The sequence below is a fragment of the Tenrec ecaudatus genome, chromosome 13, assembly GCF_050624435.1.
Source record: "Tenrec ecaudatus isolate mTenEca1 chromosome 13, mTenEca1.hap1, whole genome shotgun sequence".
NCBI lineage: Eukaryota > Metazoa > Chordata > Mammalia > Afrosoricida > Tenrecidae > Tenrec > Tenrec ecaudatus.
This window is the reverse complement of record NC_134542.1, coordinates 77,365,456-77,380,727: the sequence shown is the minus strand read 5'-3', so window position 1 is coordinate 77,380,727 and position 15,272 is coordinate 77,365,456. Positions and strand designations below refer to the sequence as shown.

Sequence of the window (15,272 nt, the reverse complement as noted above, 5' to 3'; positions counted from 1 at the left end):
GAGACACATATTTTCTCACTCTGTGCCCATGCCAAGAAGCTCTTTTATATACAGTCCCCTTCTTTGACTTCTTTGTTCCCAGTCTTTTAATCTTGTTTTTTCCAAAGTTTTTGATGAGCTGGCTAACCCATTAGCCGCAGCCTATGAGTCAGTATGGATTTTATATTAGGTCATCTCTCTTTCTGTGGAAAAGGGAAAAGCAAACATCCGGCTAAACATTCTGTCCATTAGAAAGATTTCCTAAGGAAATGATGGCCTTCAGCTTCACTAGTGGGAAGGAGAATCTGTAAGGTCTCTCTCTCCGGGCTAGATTCCAACCTCAGTCCTTGGCTCCGCGCAAGAAAGATTTCACACCGAAGCCGGGTTCGTGATCCAAGTGAATTTAATGAGAGTTAAAATAAGCTTCAGGTTTTATGCGGCACCCATAGGATTCCTTTGACCATGCGACCTGCCAGAGACTGCTCTGGGTCACCCAAGGATCTCTCTCCTCCCAAGAAGATGACCAGACCAGCCCTCTCCCTTCAGGTCCCTGCCTTTTCAAGGGTTCCCGGGGGAGGCGTGGTGAACGACCCCAGGTTGATCCCATTGGCTGAATTGCAGTCACCTGGCCCAGGTGGGCTGCTCCAGGTGTAACGCCCATCCACTCCCACCGGCGGGAAGATCCAGCTTTGTCCGATGCTGGCTCTCCTAGGCATGCGTAAATGGATGCTGGCTCTCCTAGGCATGCGTAAATGGACTTCCCAATTCCCTAGGGTAAGCTGCCTAACAAATCCAACTGCTCAAGAACGATTCCTATGAATCAAAAATTAGGCATGTCTCTACCCACAATCCTTCTGTATCTTGTTCTGACACCAACCATCCCTCCCAAGACACTCTACTTCTCTGCTGGGGTTGATTGCAATGGCCACACTGAACTCACAGACAAGATTCATTTTATGGGCATTATCAGGAGAGCTAACAGGTTACAAAATGTTAAAGCTGCAGGTCCTTTGTCTGAAGTGCCTCTGCTTAGCTATGGTGGCAAGCATCTCTCTCTCTCCGATACTCAGCATCTCAGCCACATGGTCTCTTCTGCCCCATTCTGTGGGCCAACAAGTTCACTTGGTTATCTGCTTCACTGTGTCTGTGCTACGGCTTCTGGTACCTCTGCTGCGTCTGACACATTCGCTAGCATCTCCCCTGCACTGCCCTGGTGGCTGTGTTTCTTAATGGTCCCAGGGCTCCTCATCCTGTTTCTGAGGTGGATGGCATACTTTAATATGCAACAGAGTGACAAAACTGTCCAGTCCCAAAGTTAGTCTTCTATACTTGACATACCTGCTCCCGCCCATTTACTGGGGGTGAGTTAAAGACGATGGGGAAGCCAAGCAAACCAGTTGCCATGGGAGAGTCATATTAAGCAATGTCACGTGATCACAGCTCTACTTCAGGACATCACTGGAAAGGACTTCAGACGGAGCAACCACCCATTTATAAGTAGAACCACAATAAAGTCACTGGAGTGTAAGAATCTCTTCACCAACTCTTACGTGTATGTTGAAGGAGAAACTGGAACGCAGTGGAGAAGACTTCATAGAACCCAATTGCCCTGCTCGCCTGCCTTTCATTGCTTTGTTTCCTTTGAAGCACCGACTTTCTTATTAGTAGCCAACCTTCCTGCTCTCTTTTAACACATTGTAGACTAAATTAATCTTTTTTCTGACCCAGAGTTGTGACAGGAACCAGCATGTTACAAAGTAGGGGCATGCCTACCTCTGTTTCCATGTTTTTCTGCCCTCTCTTAACCTCTAGAGGAGCAGTTCTCAACCGTGGGTCATGACCCCTTTGGGGGGGTCCAACGACCCTTTCACAGGGGTCACCCGATTCATCACAGTAGCAAAATGACAGTGATGAAGTAGCAATGAAAATAATTCTATGGTGGGGGTCACCACCACACGAGGAACTGTATTAAAGGGTCGCAGCATGAGGAAGGTTGAGAACCACTGCTCTAGATGTTGCTTCTTTTTCTCTCTTGGCTGTCCCTTAACAAATCTATTTTAACCCCTGTGAAACAAGAACAAGGAGTACCTACCTCACTGCTCTGAGGTTTACGAGAATGCCCGGCACTAAGCCAGGGTCTTAGGCACATTCCAACTCTCACAGCTCCACCCTGCCCTTTGAGTGCTCCCTGTCACCTGTCACCTGTCACAGGCCAAGGAACAATAAGTCTGCCAACCACGCATGTGACATGGGCCCCGAAGGCCAGGTGAGGACTAGATGTAACATGCATGGGCTTGACCCCTGTTGCCCAGTCCAGCCTAAAGACTATGTGACCCTGGTGCTCATGGTTCCCTGGGGGTGTCTCCCTCACAACTCCATCATGATCAGTGACTTGGGAGGGGTTTCTCCATGCCCCTTGCCACGCTGGGAACAGTGTGAGGGGACAAAGCTGGGGCCAATGACAAACCAATCTCAAATTAGTGCCACGTGTTCTTGGGGAGAGTTGGAATCAGTTGGAGGGTGAGGGGCAGACTGGGCTTTCAGTAACAGTACTGATCAAGTTTGAAGGGGCCATCACCCGGCATGCCCAGCTACTGGGCCTGCTTCCTAGTCAGCTTGGACAACTTCACATTTAGCTTGCCTTGGTGGGCTTCAGTCACTGCCTCATCCAGCTTCTTGGACAACACGTGCACTCCAACAGGGTACTTGTCCAGGTGGGTCCACAATTTTATCGGCACCAGCACCTGAAGGAGCAGCTTATCAGGAAGCTGGGGGTGGCACGTGGCAAAGCCCAGATTGACCAGCAGGCTCTCAGTCAGGAGAATGACGCAGGACCTATTCTTCAGCTGGGAGTGGTCCACCTGAGGTTATGTAAGGTCTCTCTCTCCGGGCTAGATTTCAGCCTCGGTCCTTGGCTCAGCGCAAGAAAGATTGCACGCCAAAGCTGGGCTCGTGATCCAAGTGAATTTAATGAGAGTTAAAAGAAGCTTCAGGTTTTACGCGGCACCCATAGGATTCCTTTGACCATGCGGCCTGCCAGAGACTGCTCAGGGTCACACAAAGATCTCCCTCCTCCCAAGAAGATGACCAGACCAGCCCTCTCCCTTCAGGTCCCTGCCTTTTCAAGGGTTCTGGGGGAGGCGTGGTAAACGACCCCAGGTTGATCCCATTGGCTGAATTGCAGTCACCTGGCCCAGGTGGGCTGCTCCAGGTGAAACGCCCATCCGCTCCCACCGGCGGGAAGATCCAGCTTTGTCCTATGCTGGCTCTCCTGGGCATGCGTCAATGGACTTCCCAATTCCCTAGGCTAAGCTGCCTAACAGTTTTATGTTTACCTTCTCCACAGAGTTCTCATTAAGCCACTCGACATCAATCTCCACATCCAAGTGCCCCGTGTTGCGCACAGTGGCGCCATCCTTCACGTGCTCAATGCGCCAGCCAAGGGTGATATCCACACAGCCCGTGGTGGTAACAAAGATGCTGCCCTCCTGACAAGCCCCATCTATGGTGGTGACCTCATAGGCCTCCATGGTGGCCTACAGTGCATTGATGGGGTCAATCTCATTGATGACATTATGGGCCCTGAAATCACCCAGGGCCTGCTACCATAGTCTGCTACCACTGCTGCTTTGTCTACAATTGTCATGTCTGTAGCCTACTCGATGCCATCAATGAGGGATTCCCAGCAGCCAGAGAGGCTGTGAAACTTGCACTTGGTGATGGTCATTGATGTTGATGGCAGGCACCTGGAGGACACAATTGAACTTCATCTTGTATAGGTTGTGGATTCTGGTTGTGTTTGAGGGCCAGCCCCATATCCAGATGGGTCCTAAGGGGGTTGTTGTGTAATTGAGGAGTACATTAAAGAGACATGAGACAAGGCATGCAAGGGCTCACCTCTTCTGATGTAGACCGGAACCAGAATGAGGTCGTAATGGATTCTCACAAGAGCTTATAAAATCTCAGACATGCAAGCCAGGGTAAGCACATAGGTAACAGGAAGGGGTTATATTAGAAAGATACATATAACATGAGAGGGATGAGCTAAGGGTAAACATGCAATAGGAAGGGGAGGCACTAGAGGCATACATGTGACAGGAAGGTACATACACAACAAGATGGGTGGGTTTTAGAATCAAGATGGCAGCCTAACCTTAGTTGTCTCTGAGCTGGCTTGACCTTAGGTGTTCTTGAACTCTTTTACAGGGGAATAATCTATGATCCTTATCATAAGGGAATGGGCCCTACTTAGATGGAGAATAGGGTCTGATTGCTTTTGATGGCAGACAGCCTTCAGGCAAGTAGCCTTCCAGCAACTAATCTTCAAGAGTATAGTAAGCGACCTTGTGCTTGCAAACAGCACTAAAAAATGGCATTATTATGGGGAGACATTGATTGAAATAACTTTTATTTGGGAGGATGTGACTGGAACACATCTCCAACCCACGAATATGAAGGTCTCTCCCCATGGAAGCCCCCCAGCCTCCTTAATGTATATACCCTGAGAGTTTGTCCTTGTACACTCTCTTCCTGGTTGTTTCCCGCAGTTGTGGTCTTCTCAGCGATACCAAAATGCTCAACTGGAGCTGTGGGTACTTGGTGTGAAGGAGGCTGGTGAGGTCACTGTCATCTTCCAGAATCATCCTGAATGACTCACCCTTGAAGTACAGGGTTTACACGTTGATCATAACTCCTGTCAGAATTGTTTCACTATGTGTTCTCTACTGTAATCAATCCCATGATGGGATCTTCTGAAAGCAGCCAAGCAGTTGAAAGGAAGCTTCATTGGGGATTTAGCCTACTCTTACTATAAGTTAGCACTGTGGGGAAGCTAGGTTACTTCTTGTTGGGCCAGATCTCAAATCTGGCCCATGGATCCTACACCCTTGGGAGCTATCAGCAGCATATCATACTGTCTGCTGACCATGAACTCTCTATCTCTGTCTCCACCAGCCTATGGTCTTGCTTCCTGGTTTCTCTTCCTGGTTCACTGATTCATGTAGCTATTCAAGTCAGAAAAAACCTCCAACTTAACACTGTCTTGAACCAGACTAGACTTAACTGCTTCTACAGTTGTGTGAGCCACTCTCTTTATATGATTATATGTATGTGTGTGTATGAATGTGTGTGTGTGTGTGTATACTTTGGGAGACTCGGTCTCATGTGCTTTGGACATACCATCAGGAGATCAGTCCCTGGAGAAAGACATCATATTTGATAAAGTATCAGGGGAACAAAAAGAGGAAGACTTTTAACAAGATGGATTGACACAGTGACTATGAGTGGGCTCAAACGTGTACATATATAAAGTGTGTGTCTAAAGCAGATGGGCAGACAAGCAGGGGAAGACCCTCAATTAAATGGATCCACACAATGGCTGCACCGGCGGGCTGAAACATAGCAACTGTGAGGGTGGAGCAGGATGGGGCAGTGCTTCATTCTGCTGCACACAGGGTAGCTGTGAGTTGGAACCAAGTCAATGACACCCAACCGCAGCAGCAATATATATGTCACCAGTTTAGCTTCTCTCAAGAACCCAGTCTAGCAAAAAGGGACTTCGTAGTTGTGATTAAAGTAAGAATTTTGAGATGGGGAGATGAACCTGAATTGTCAGGATGTTCTTGCGAGTTGCCCTCATGCCGGTTCTAACTCACAGTGACCCCGTGTACCACAGAACTGGTCCTGTGCCGTCCTTACAATTGCCCTTCTGTTTGAGTCCATGGATTGGGCCATGGTGCCAATCCATCTTGTCAAAGTCTTCCTCTTTGTAGATGCTCTGCTACTTTATCAAGCATGCTGTCCTTTTCCATCAACTGATCTCTCCTGAAATGTGTGCCCAAAGTATATGAGACAGAGTCGCCCAATTCTTGCTTTTAAGGAGCATTCTGGCTGTACTTTTTCCAAGACAGCTTTGTTGGTTCTTTTGGAAGTGCATGGTATTTTCAATATTCTTTACCAGCACCAGAATTCAAATTCTTCAATTCTTCTTTGGTCCTCCTTTTTCTTTCTTTTTAAACATCATTTTATTGGGACCTCATACAACTCTTATCACTAGCACATTTATACATTTATTGCGATCATCATTCTCAAAACATTTTCCTTCTACTTGAGCCCTTGGTATCAGCTCCTCATTTTTCCCCTCTCTCCCCCCTCTGTCCCTCACGAATCCTTTATAATTTATAGATTATTATTATTTTTCCATGTCTTACACTGTCTCCCTTGACCCACTTTTCTGTTGTCCATCCCCCAGGGAGGTGGTTATATGTAGATCATTGTGATTGGTTCCCTCTTTCTCCCCTATCTTCCCCTTCCCCTCCTGGTATCGCTATTCTCATTCTTGATCCTGAGGGGTTTATCTGTACCAGTGTACATCCTCTGGTCAAGTCAGATTTATAAGGTAAAATTGGGATCATGATAGTGGGGGTGATGGTGGGGAGAGGAAGCATTAAAGAACTAGAGGAAAGTTGTATGTTTCATCTGTGCTATACTGTACTGGTCCCCTTTTCCAATGTCCAACTTCCACATGCATATGAATCCTCCAAAGTGACAATAGAGTATGTAACTACAACCTCAAACTTTTCTTTGTTTATCATGATGTTACCTACTGGTCCTGTTGTGAGAATTTTGGCTCTCTTTACATTGAGTTATAATATGTATTGAAGATTGCAGTTCTTGATCTTTATTAGCAAGTGCTTCAAGTCCTCCTCGGGATCAGGATAGACCCTGCATAATCATTATGATCCTTAGAAGTAAAAGTGAGAGCAAGAGTGTAAGATAATATCATAATGAAACCAGAGGAAAAAGGGAAAGATATTTATTTGAAGATATTATGTTGTTGGCTTTAAATATGGAGGTAGAGTTGCTTGCACCTTCAGGCCCAGTCCTATACATACCACTTCCATTTATTGATGGAGTACTGCTGTGCACATCCACCTTCATGACTATTGGTCAGACAACATCCAATCCATGACTGGCAGTTCAGGCTACATGGTGACCCATGATGAGCTGTTCAGTTTCCACTAAGGCCCCAAAAGCTGTTTTTCCAAAGGGGCGTAATTGTTGGCCAAAGGATGGCATAGCTTTGCTCCAAAATACTAAGGCTCTGTACTATTATTCACCAATAGGGGCCTGCCAAAGACTCCTGACCACGTTTCTAGTTACCGCTGACACCTCAAGTGCCATTGGATTAGCTGGCTCATAAGCTTCAAGTGGCAGAGTGGCATGCATGGCAGTCTGAACCTGTTTCAGAGCTTTCTCTTATTCTGGGCCCCACTCAAAATTGTCATTGTTTGAGTCACTTAATAGATAGGCCGGAGTAGCATACTCAAATGAGGAATATCTTGCTTCTAAAATCAAAAGGGACCCACCAGGTGTGGTGCCTTCTTTTTAGTTGTAGGACGGGCTAGATGAAACAACTTCTCTTTCACTTTAGTAAGAATATCTTGACATAGTACACCCATAGAAATTTCACTGAGGTGTGTGGCACCTGAACTTTTATCAGGTTAACTTCGCACCCTTTAGCCCACAGATGTTTTCCCAATCAGTCTAAAGTCATTGATACTTCGTACTTATTAGGTGCAATCAGCATGATGCCACTGATGCAACAGACTAGGGTGACATTTGTGGAAGGGCAATCAAGGCTCCTGTGAACTAAATTACGGCATAGCCCTGGAGAGGTGACATAACCTTGAGTGAGAGATGTAGAAATGTAGTGTTGCCCTTGTCAGTTGAAACTTTCTGATGGTCCTTTGAAACTGGAATCCAGAAAAAGGCACTGGCCAGATCAATAACCATATACCAGGTACCAGATCTGTCAATTTGTTTAAGCACAAAGCCACATCTGGAACAGCAGCTGCAAATGAAGTCACCACCTGAAGCAAAAAAGCCCACATGGAAGAAGCACACCGGCCAGTGTGATCACGAGGTGCCAAGGGACCAGGTATAAGGCATTATGCAAAAAAAAAACACAACGATATAAGTGTGTGTATGTATGTGTATATATGTGTATATGTATATATATATACCATATTAAATGAAGGGGGAAGTGCAGAGTGGAGACCCAAGGCCCAAGTGTTGGCCAATGGAGATCACCTCATAGAGGGGTTTAGGAGAGGAGATGGGTTAATTAGGGTGCGAGGTAATACCGATGAAGAACACAGCTTTCCCCCAGATCCTGGATGCTTCCTCCCCCCAACTACCATGATCTGAATTCTACCTTGCAGGCCTGGACAGGACAGAGGCTGTACACTGGTACATATGAGGGCTGGAGGTACAGGGAATCCAGGGTGGATGATACCTTCAGGACCAAGGGTGTGAGGGATGATGCTGGGAGAGTGGAGGGTGAGTGGGTTGGAAAGGGGGAACTGATTACAAGGATCCACATGTGACTTCTTCCCTGGGAGAGGGACAGCAGAGAAGGGGGGAAGGGAGACTCCAGATAGGGCAAGATATGACAAAATAACGATGTATAAATTACCAAGGGCACATGAGGGATGGGGGAAAGGGGAGGGAGGGAAAAAAAAAAAGAGGACCTGATGCAAGGGGCTTAAGTGGAGAGCAAATGCCTTGAGAATGATTGGGGCAGGGAATGTATGGATGTGCTTTATACAATTGATGTATGTATATGTATGGATGGTGATAAGAGTTGTATGAGTCCCTAATAAAATGTAAAAAAAGAAAAGAGGAGAAAAAAATGATTAGGGCAAAGACTGTACAGATGTGCTTTATACAATTGATGTATGTATATGTATGAACTGTGATAAGAATTGTATGAGCCCCAATAAATTGTTTTTTTAAAAAAAGAACTGTAAAAGCCCCAATAAAATGATTTGTTAAAAAAAATGTTCAATAACCCACTGTCATTCACCCAGTTTCATCTAATTTTTTTGCACAAGAAAAATCGATTAGTTTAATGGGGGTGTTGTGGGCATGACCATCCCTGCACGCTTCAAGTCCTTAATGGCCCTACTATCTACAATCTTTCCAGGAATGCAGCGCTACTTTTGGTTTACTATTTTCCTAGTCAGAGGCATTTCTAATGGCTTCCACTTGGCTTTTACTCCCATAATAGCCCTTATTAAACATTTCAAGGATCCAATATGGGGATTCTGCAAGTTATAGAGTATGTCTAGTCCAATAATGCACTCTGGAACTGGGGAAATCACTACAGGATGGGTTCAGGACCTGCTGGCCCCACTGTGAGACAAACCTCAGCTATGGTTGCCTTAATATCTTGTCCTCCAACATGTGGATTAAGCATCTGGTGAATCCTCTCTGATCATAGATGTGAATAACCTTGCTATCATGTAGTATTGGAAATTGGATTACTGCAGGTACAGTTAGGCTAAAAATCGTCACCTTATCATTTGATTACCCCTTTGACCCATTTAAATTTTGCTTCGATTTTTAATATTTTCTGTTTTCCTTTTAATTGAGGGGTTTTTCCTTGTTACTTTTTAATTGTATTTTTATTGTGGCTAGTTTTGTTTTATTGTTTATTTTTTTCCTGTATTCAAAATCCAGAATAGGTCTACAGAGACCGAAACTGGATTAATGGTTCCTTCAGGGTGTGGTAGGGGAGGTTGGGGGAAATGAAGAGCTAATAACAATGGGTACAAGAAGAGAAAAAAATGTTCTAAAATTGATTGTGGTGATGATTGTACAACCCTTCTTAAAGATGATTGAACTATTAGAGTATATGATTTGTGAAGTATATACATAACAATAACCTGTCCTCCATATGATCCACTCTGACTGAGGGGCTTTTAATTCAGAGCCATTGTTCAGAAATCCATGAACTGTCTGATTATTTCCTTTCCCCCAGTGAACAGTCTCTCTTGGGAAAGGCCAAAGATCCCCTTGGGAAGCACTAGAGAAAGACTAAGAGTATGAACTTTTGGTGGTGTAGTGAGGTCTTTCCTCAAAGGGACTTGGCCTCCCCTTCATTCAAAGGACTGTGAGTCTGCACACTAGCCCAAGTCTGGGACTCCCTTGAGGGATTATGATTCTCTGTTCTGATGATTCGACATAACACATCAACAAACGAGACACAGGATCCTGATCCAGCAGAAGGAGAAAGGGTAAAAGAAACCTTTGCTTCAGACGGAGGATCTCTCTCTTATACAACAGGCTACACTCCCAAGGAAGCATCTTTATACAGCCTGATTGACAGGTTGGCCTCTGCTGTACCTTCACCCCGCTATGTCTAGTTGTAAGAAATTCTAACTACCGCAATGAAGGAAGCAAAAAGTCATTAAAAAGACAAGAAAGAAAGAATAGATCAAAATGGATGTCAGAAGAGACTTGGAGTCTTGCTCTTAATTGTAGAGTAGCTAAGGCAAATGAAAGGAAAAATGAAGTAAAGGAGCTGAACGTAAAATTTCGAAGGGTCGCTTGAGAAGACAAAGTAAAGTATTGCAATAAAATGTACGGAGACCTTGAGTTAGAAAACCCAAAAAGGGAAAGCACTCTTAGCACATCTTAAATCAAAAGAACTCAAGAAAAAAATTGAGACTCAAGTTGCAACAGCAAAGGTTTCTAGGGCCAAATATTGAATGATTATTTGACGGAAGCATCAAAAGAAGAAAGATGGCTGACTGAGCACGTGAAGAGTGAATCCCCCTCCCACAACCAAGAGCAAAACATCAAGAAAGAGAAAGCGTGGTGCAAGCAATCGTGGAGAATGCCTCAAAAGGTAAGTAACCTGAGCACCCCCTCAGGTCCAGGGATGATGGGAGCAGCAGAGGGGAAGAGGAAAGGATAGCTTATGCGACACCTTACCCTCCCTCTCAACTGACTAGCCTGCTGACTCACAGCAGGTTGTTTGGTCTCCTTGCTTCCCAGCTGGTGCGCATTCTATAACCTGACCCCCAGACTGCCCAACCAGCCCCCTTCTCTATCAGCCAGCACATAAGTTATATGCTTTAGGCATGGAAGGCTAGCATAACTGAAGTTATATGCTCTAGACACGGAAGACTAGCATAACTGCCTTGCATCCTGGCCAATGAGCCTACTGTTCCCTCCAGTTCTCTGGCTGACTTGAGCCTCTCCAACCCCTCACGACTGACCTCATCTCCCAGCCAGCCCCCATTTAGAACTCCTTAGGCCATCCAGCACAACAGCCTGTCCTCTGGGAAGACTTGTGCCTTTCCCTTTTCCCGCAGGCCACCCTAACAATGACCTTTCCCCTGGGTAGTGCCTGACTCATCTCCATCCTTTTGAAGTCTTTAAAACCAACTGAATTTAAAACCTGTGAATTTGATCTTCTTTTTCCCCTAGCACAAGGAATAGCATGGATTTATTCTAGGGACAAAAGGAGGTCGTACTAAAATATGAATAAAGAAGCTAGAGCTCTTTAGGGAATCTGTTAATTCAGTTTCATCAGGGTGGTCTAGAAGGTATGGGAAATGAAATTTGGACAGGGACATATTCGTCTGAGTCTTAAATTTAATATCAACTAGGGAGCCTTTGAAGATTTTTCCAAGGAAAAGAACCCAATCAGACTTGAACTTCAGAAATAAGAATCAGTCAATAGTGTATACTAGGTAGAAGAAAGGGAGGAATTGGATGTAAAGAGAGAGTCAATACATTCTGGACATTACAAAATTAGCTGCACAGGTACCTCTGGTGAATTTGTTATAAACTAATTTAAATCATGTTTACTTAAGTTATTAGCATTAACTCTATAGAAAAAGCTCTTTTTTTAAAAACTCTATTCATGGAGTCCCCAATTACCAGTAGTTCTAAATAAGGGGTGCTTTAAGTACGCAGTCTCTATTAAACGCTCTCTCTACCTGTTTAGACTAGAGTACCATTAAAAGGGTGAGAAAATTTTTCTGCTACTTTTGATGGTGTCCTGTAGATATTCTGTGGGCTTTTTATTTGAAATTCTTTTTGTATACTACCTTAATCTAAAAACTAATTATACTTTATGAGACTTCCAGTTCTTTGAGCTGGAGTCTCACAAAGGAACTACAGCAATGATGCCACCTCCTTTATGTAAACATATGCTAGGTATGATGGCGGTGTATGCATATCAGACAGGGATTGGGGTTTGTTTTAGGGTACAAAGAACTCGCAATATAATTTAAGAAGAACATGTGTTATGTCTTAAACAAGACAAAGACAAGACAGAGAAAAAGGCCCATCATCCAGATTAGGGAGACCATTAACACAAGGCAATAATACTGTCCAAGGTTTTGTTGAGACAGAGCTTTCCAAAGGACATAAGAAGGCGAAGGAAATCATCACAGAAGCATGATTGGTGGCAGATGAATACATCACAGTTACAAGTAGGACTATAAAAGCAGGATGGAACCTTGATTGGAACATGTACAATTATGTAAATTTTGCAGGACCCAAGTCATTGTATTTTCAGTTGCTTCCTAGGCATGTGAAAGCTGGACACTGAAGAAGGTTTGAATTATAGTGTGTTGAAGAATATTGAAAGTACTATGGACTGCCAAATGAATAAGCAAAGCTCTCTTGGAAGAAATATAGCCTGAATGTTTCCTAGAAGCAAGGGCGGTGACACGTAGTTTCACATGCTTTGGATATGACTCAGCAGAGACCAGTCCCTAGGAAAGGAAGGACATCATGCCTGGTAGAGGGCCAGCGGGGAGTGGGGGGAGGAAAATCTTAGGAAACTTAGACAACATGAATTGACACAGTGGCTGCAACAATAGGCTCACAGATAATCATAGGGAGGATGGATCAGGATGAGGCAGTATTTCTTGCTGTTGACATAGGGGTCACTCACTATGGGTCAGAACTGACTCCATAAGACCACCACCAATCGTTTACAGCTTTGGAAACCCACAGAGGTGGGTGTGTTCTACTAGGGTCACGATGAGTGGGAATCAACTAGATTCAGGTGAGCCTCGTTTTTGAGTGAGGGTCACTGTTTAGGTGGAGTCCATTTAGTGACAATGGGCAGAGCTTCCCCAGGCCTAGAAGCCCCAACATAATTGCATCTGAAGCCTCCCCTTTTGTCATTGTTCAACTTGCCCACTCCACTGCCTGCCTTTCAGTTTCTGACAAACACAAGTGATGGCAGCTGCCCCACTTGCAAGCTCTGCTTAACTACCCTCAGTCTGCTCTGATTTGGGTGGTCTTTCTTTATTCTTACAATGTAGAATGGAAAGGCACCCATGGAACGGACTAGAAAATGATTGTCTCTGTTCTACATTCCAGTGTTTCAGCAGCAGGCAATGACCCCTTCACTGGCCGCTATTTCTCTCCACCACCCCATTGGCTGAGATGCCATTATTTATCTTGTCTTTCGTCAGCCATGATAGCTTAATGCAATCCAGATGTTGGGTGTACTTTTCTCCACACTTTGACGACAAAAGCCATAGCAATCCAAGTTGCTCGGAAATGCAGGCAGGTGCTAACAGACTTAAGCAAAACCATTCAACAGGAGTGTTATGGATTAAATTGTGTCTTCCAAAAGTATGCTTTGAAATCCTAATCCATGTACCTATAAATACTATCCTGTTTAGAAATAGGAGTGTTCTTCTGTTATGTTAATTAGGCCATGCCACAGTAGGGTGGGCCCCAAATCTATTCACTTGCAAGTTGGAAAAAGAGCAGAATAGACAGACAGACCTCCAGGAGACCAGGAATGACAGGAAGCTCATGGGGGTCACAAAAAAAATAGATCCTCCTCCTAGAGTCACAAGTCTGAATTTGAAATTTTAGCCTCTTGAACTGTAAGAAAATGACTTTCTGTTCTTTAAAATCACCTACTGGTTGCATGTCTGTTTAATGGCAGCACTGTAGTTAAGATCAGGACACACGTAAACATGTAAGGAAACTCAGTGCTGTTACTGAGTGTGTTCGTCTGGGTAGACTAGGAAAACAAATTCACAGACACTCCTATGTGTATGAGAGAGTTTTACATCAAAGAGCAATTGTATATTGAGAGAACATCCCAGCCCAGTCCAGATCAAGTCCATAAATCTGATATTACCCCATATGTCGATACTAGTCCATAAATTCCTCTTTAATCTCACACAGCCATGCATTGACTCCGAATGCATGAAGACCACAGCCCAGTGGGTGAAAAGTCTTGGGGATCCAGTGGTGGTAGCAACAGCTCAGTGCTGGCATGAGTTTCCATGTGGCTACTCCAGCTCTGGGGCTCTGACTGCCATCAGCCTATCTCCATGTGTCTTGTCAACAAGAATGTCTCTCCAGGAGTGAGTGTGTGACCTGCCTTTAGCAAGCTATTTATCTCCTTAGCGCCTCCAAATGAGATCATCAAGCTGCGACCTGATTGACAGGCCAAATGCCACCCTTCCACTCTTAAGTCTCTCTCAAACTGACAACAGATTATGTAACTACCACACTGAGTATACTAAATGCTTATATGTTAACTTGGACGGATCGGGGCCCAGAAAAAGCTTCAATGTTCAAATGCTTACTTAGGGTTTAATTAGAAATGTGTCTTTTTATATTTAAGACTGTATAGATAAATGACTTCTATTGATTAAAAAAATAAATGTATTGTGAATTTGATTCGAAGATTAATTCTAAATGAGTCCATTTGACTATATGTAACAATGCTGTCTCACGCTGTTGAGCTATTAAAATGTATCAAAGCCTTTTGTAGAGAAGGTAAATGTTGTCCATGGATATTGATAAAAAGTTTGATCAGAATAAGAAGTCATATGTTCTTCAATGAGCAATTCAGGACACTGGTTTCTGAGTTTTCCTATGTATTAGAAATATCCTAGTGAAAAATGTAAGGCGTGGGGTCATAGGTTCACAAATCAGTCCAACCCATCTAAGCTTGCTGGCAAAATCCCTGGATAAAGCCACTTATTCAGAGATAATATTAGTCCAGGTTTATTTTCCTACAAAGCCTTTCCATCTACTGATATAAAAGTTTCTGTTTGAACCCATATAGCGACTCCTCTGGGAATCTGCTTCCATAAAAATTACATCCCAGAACATTTTATATATCTCAGTTCTATTCTCTGGCACATGGGATCATCATGGGCCAGAATAGATTCAGCAATAGGTTTGGTTTCTGGTTTTCTATGGTATTTTAGGGGGAGGTTTGTTCTCAGGGGTCGAGCACTCAGCTGCTAATTGAAAGGCTGTCAATTTGACCCCATGAGCTACTTGGTGGGAGAATGATTTGGCAGTCTGCTTCCATAAGGATTTACAGCCTCAGGAACTCTCTGGGGCAGTTCTGCTCTGTCCAATAAGGCTACCCACTATGTGTTGGAACCAATTCTGTGCTGTGGGTTTGGTTCAGTTGGGTATGAGTTTGGGGAGGGGCCCAGTGT

General features: G+C 44.3%; 1 pseudogene; it reads right to left on the bottom strand.

The window, feature by feature from the left end:
* Positions 1-3,281: 3,281 nt before the first annotated feature.
* LOC142424010 (adenosylhomocysteinase pseudogene) lies at positions 3,282-6,918 on the bottom strand (annotated as a pseudogene).
* Positions 6,919-15,272: the final 8,354 nt, after the last annotated feature.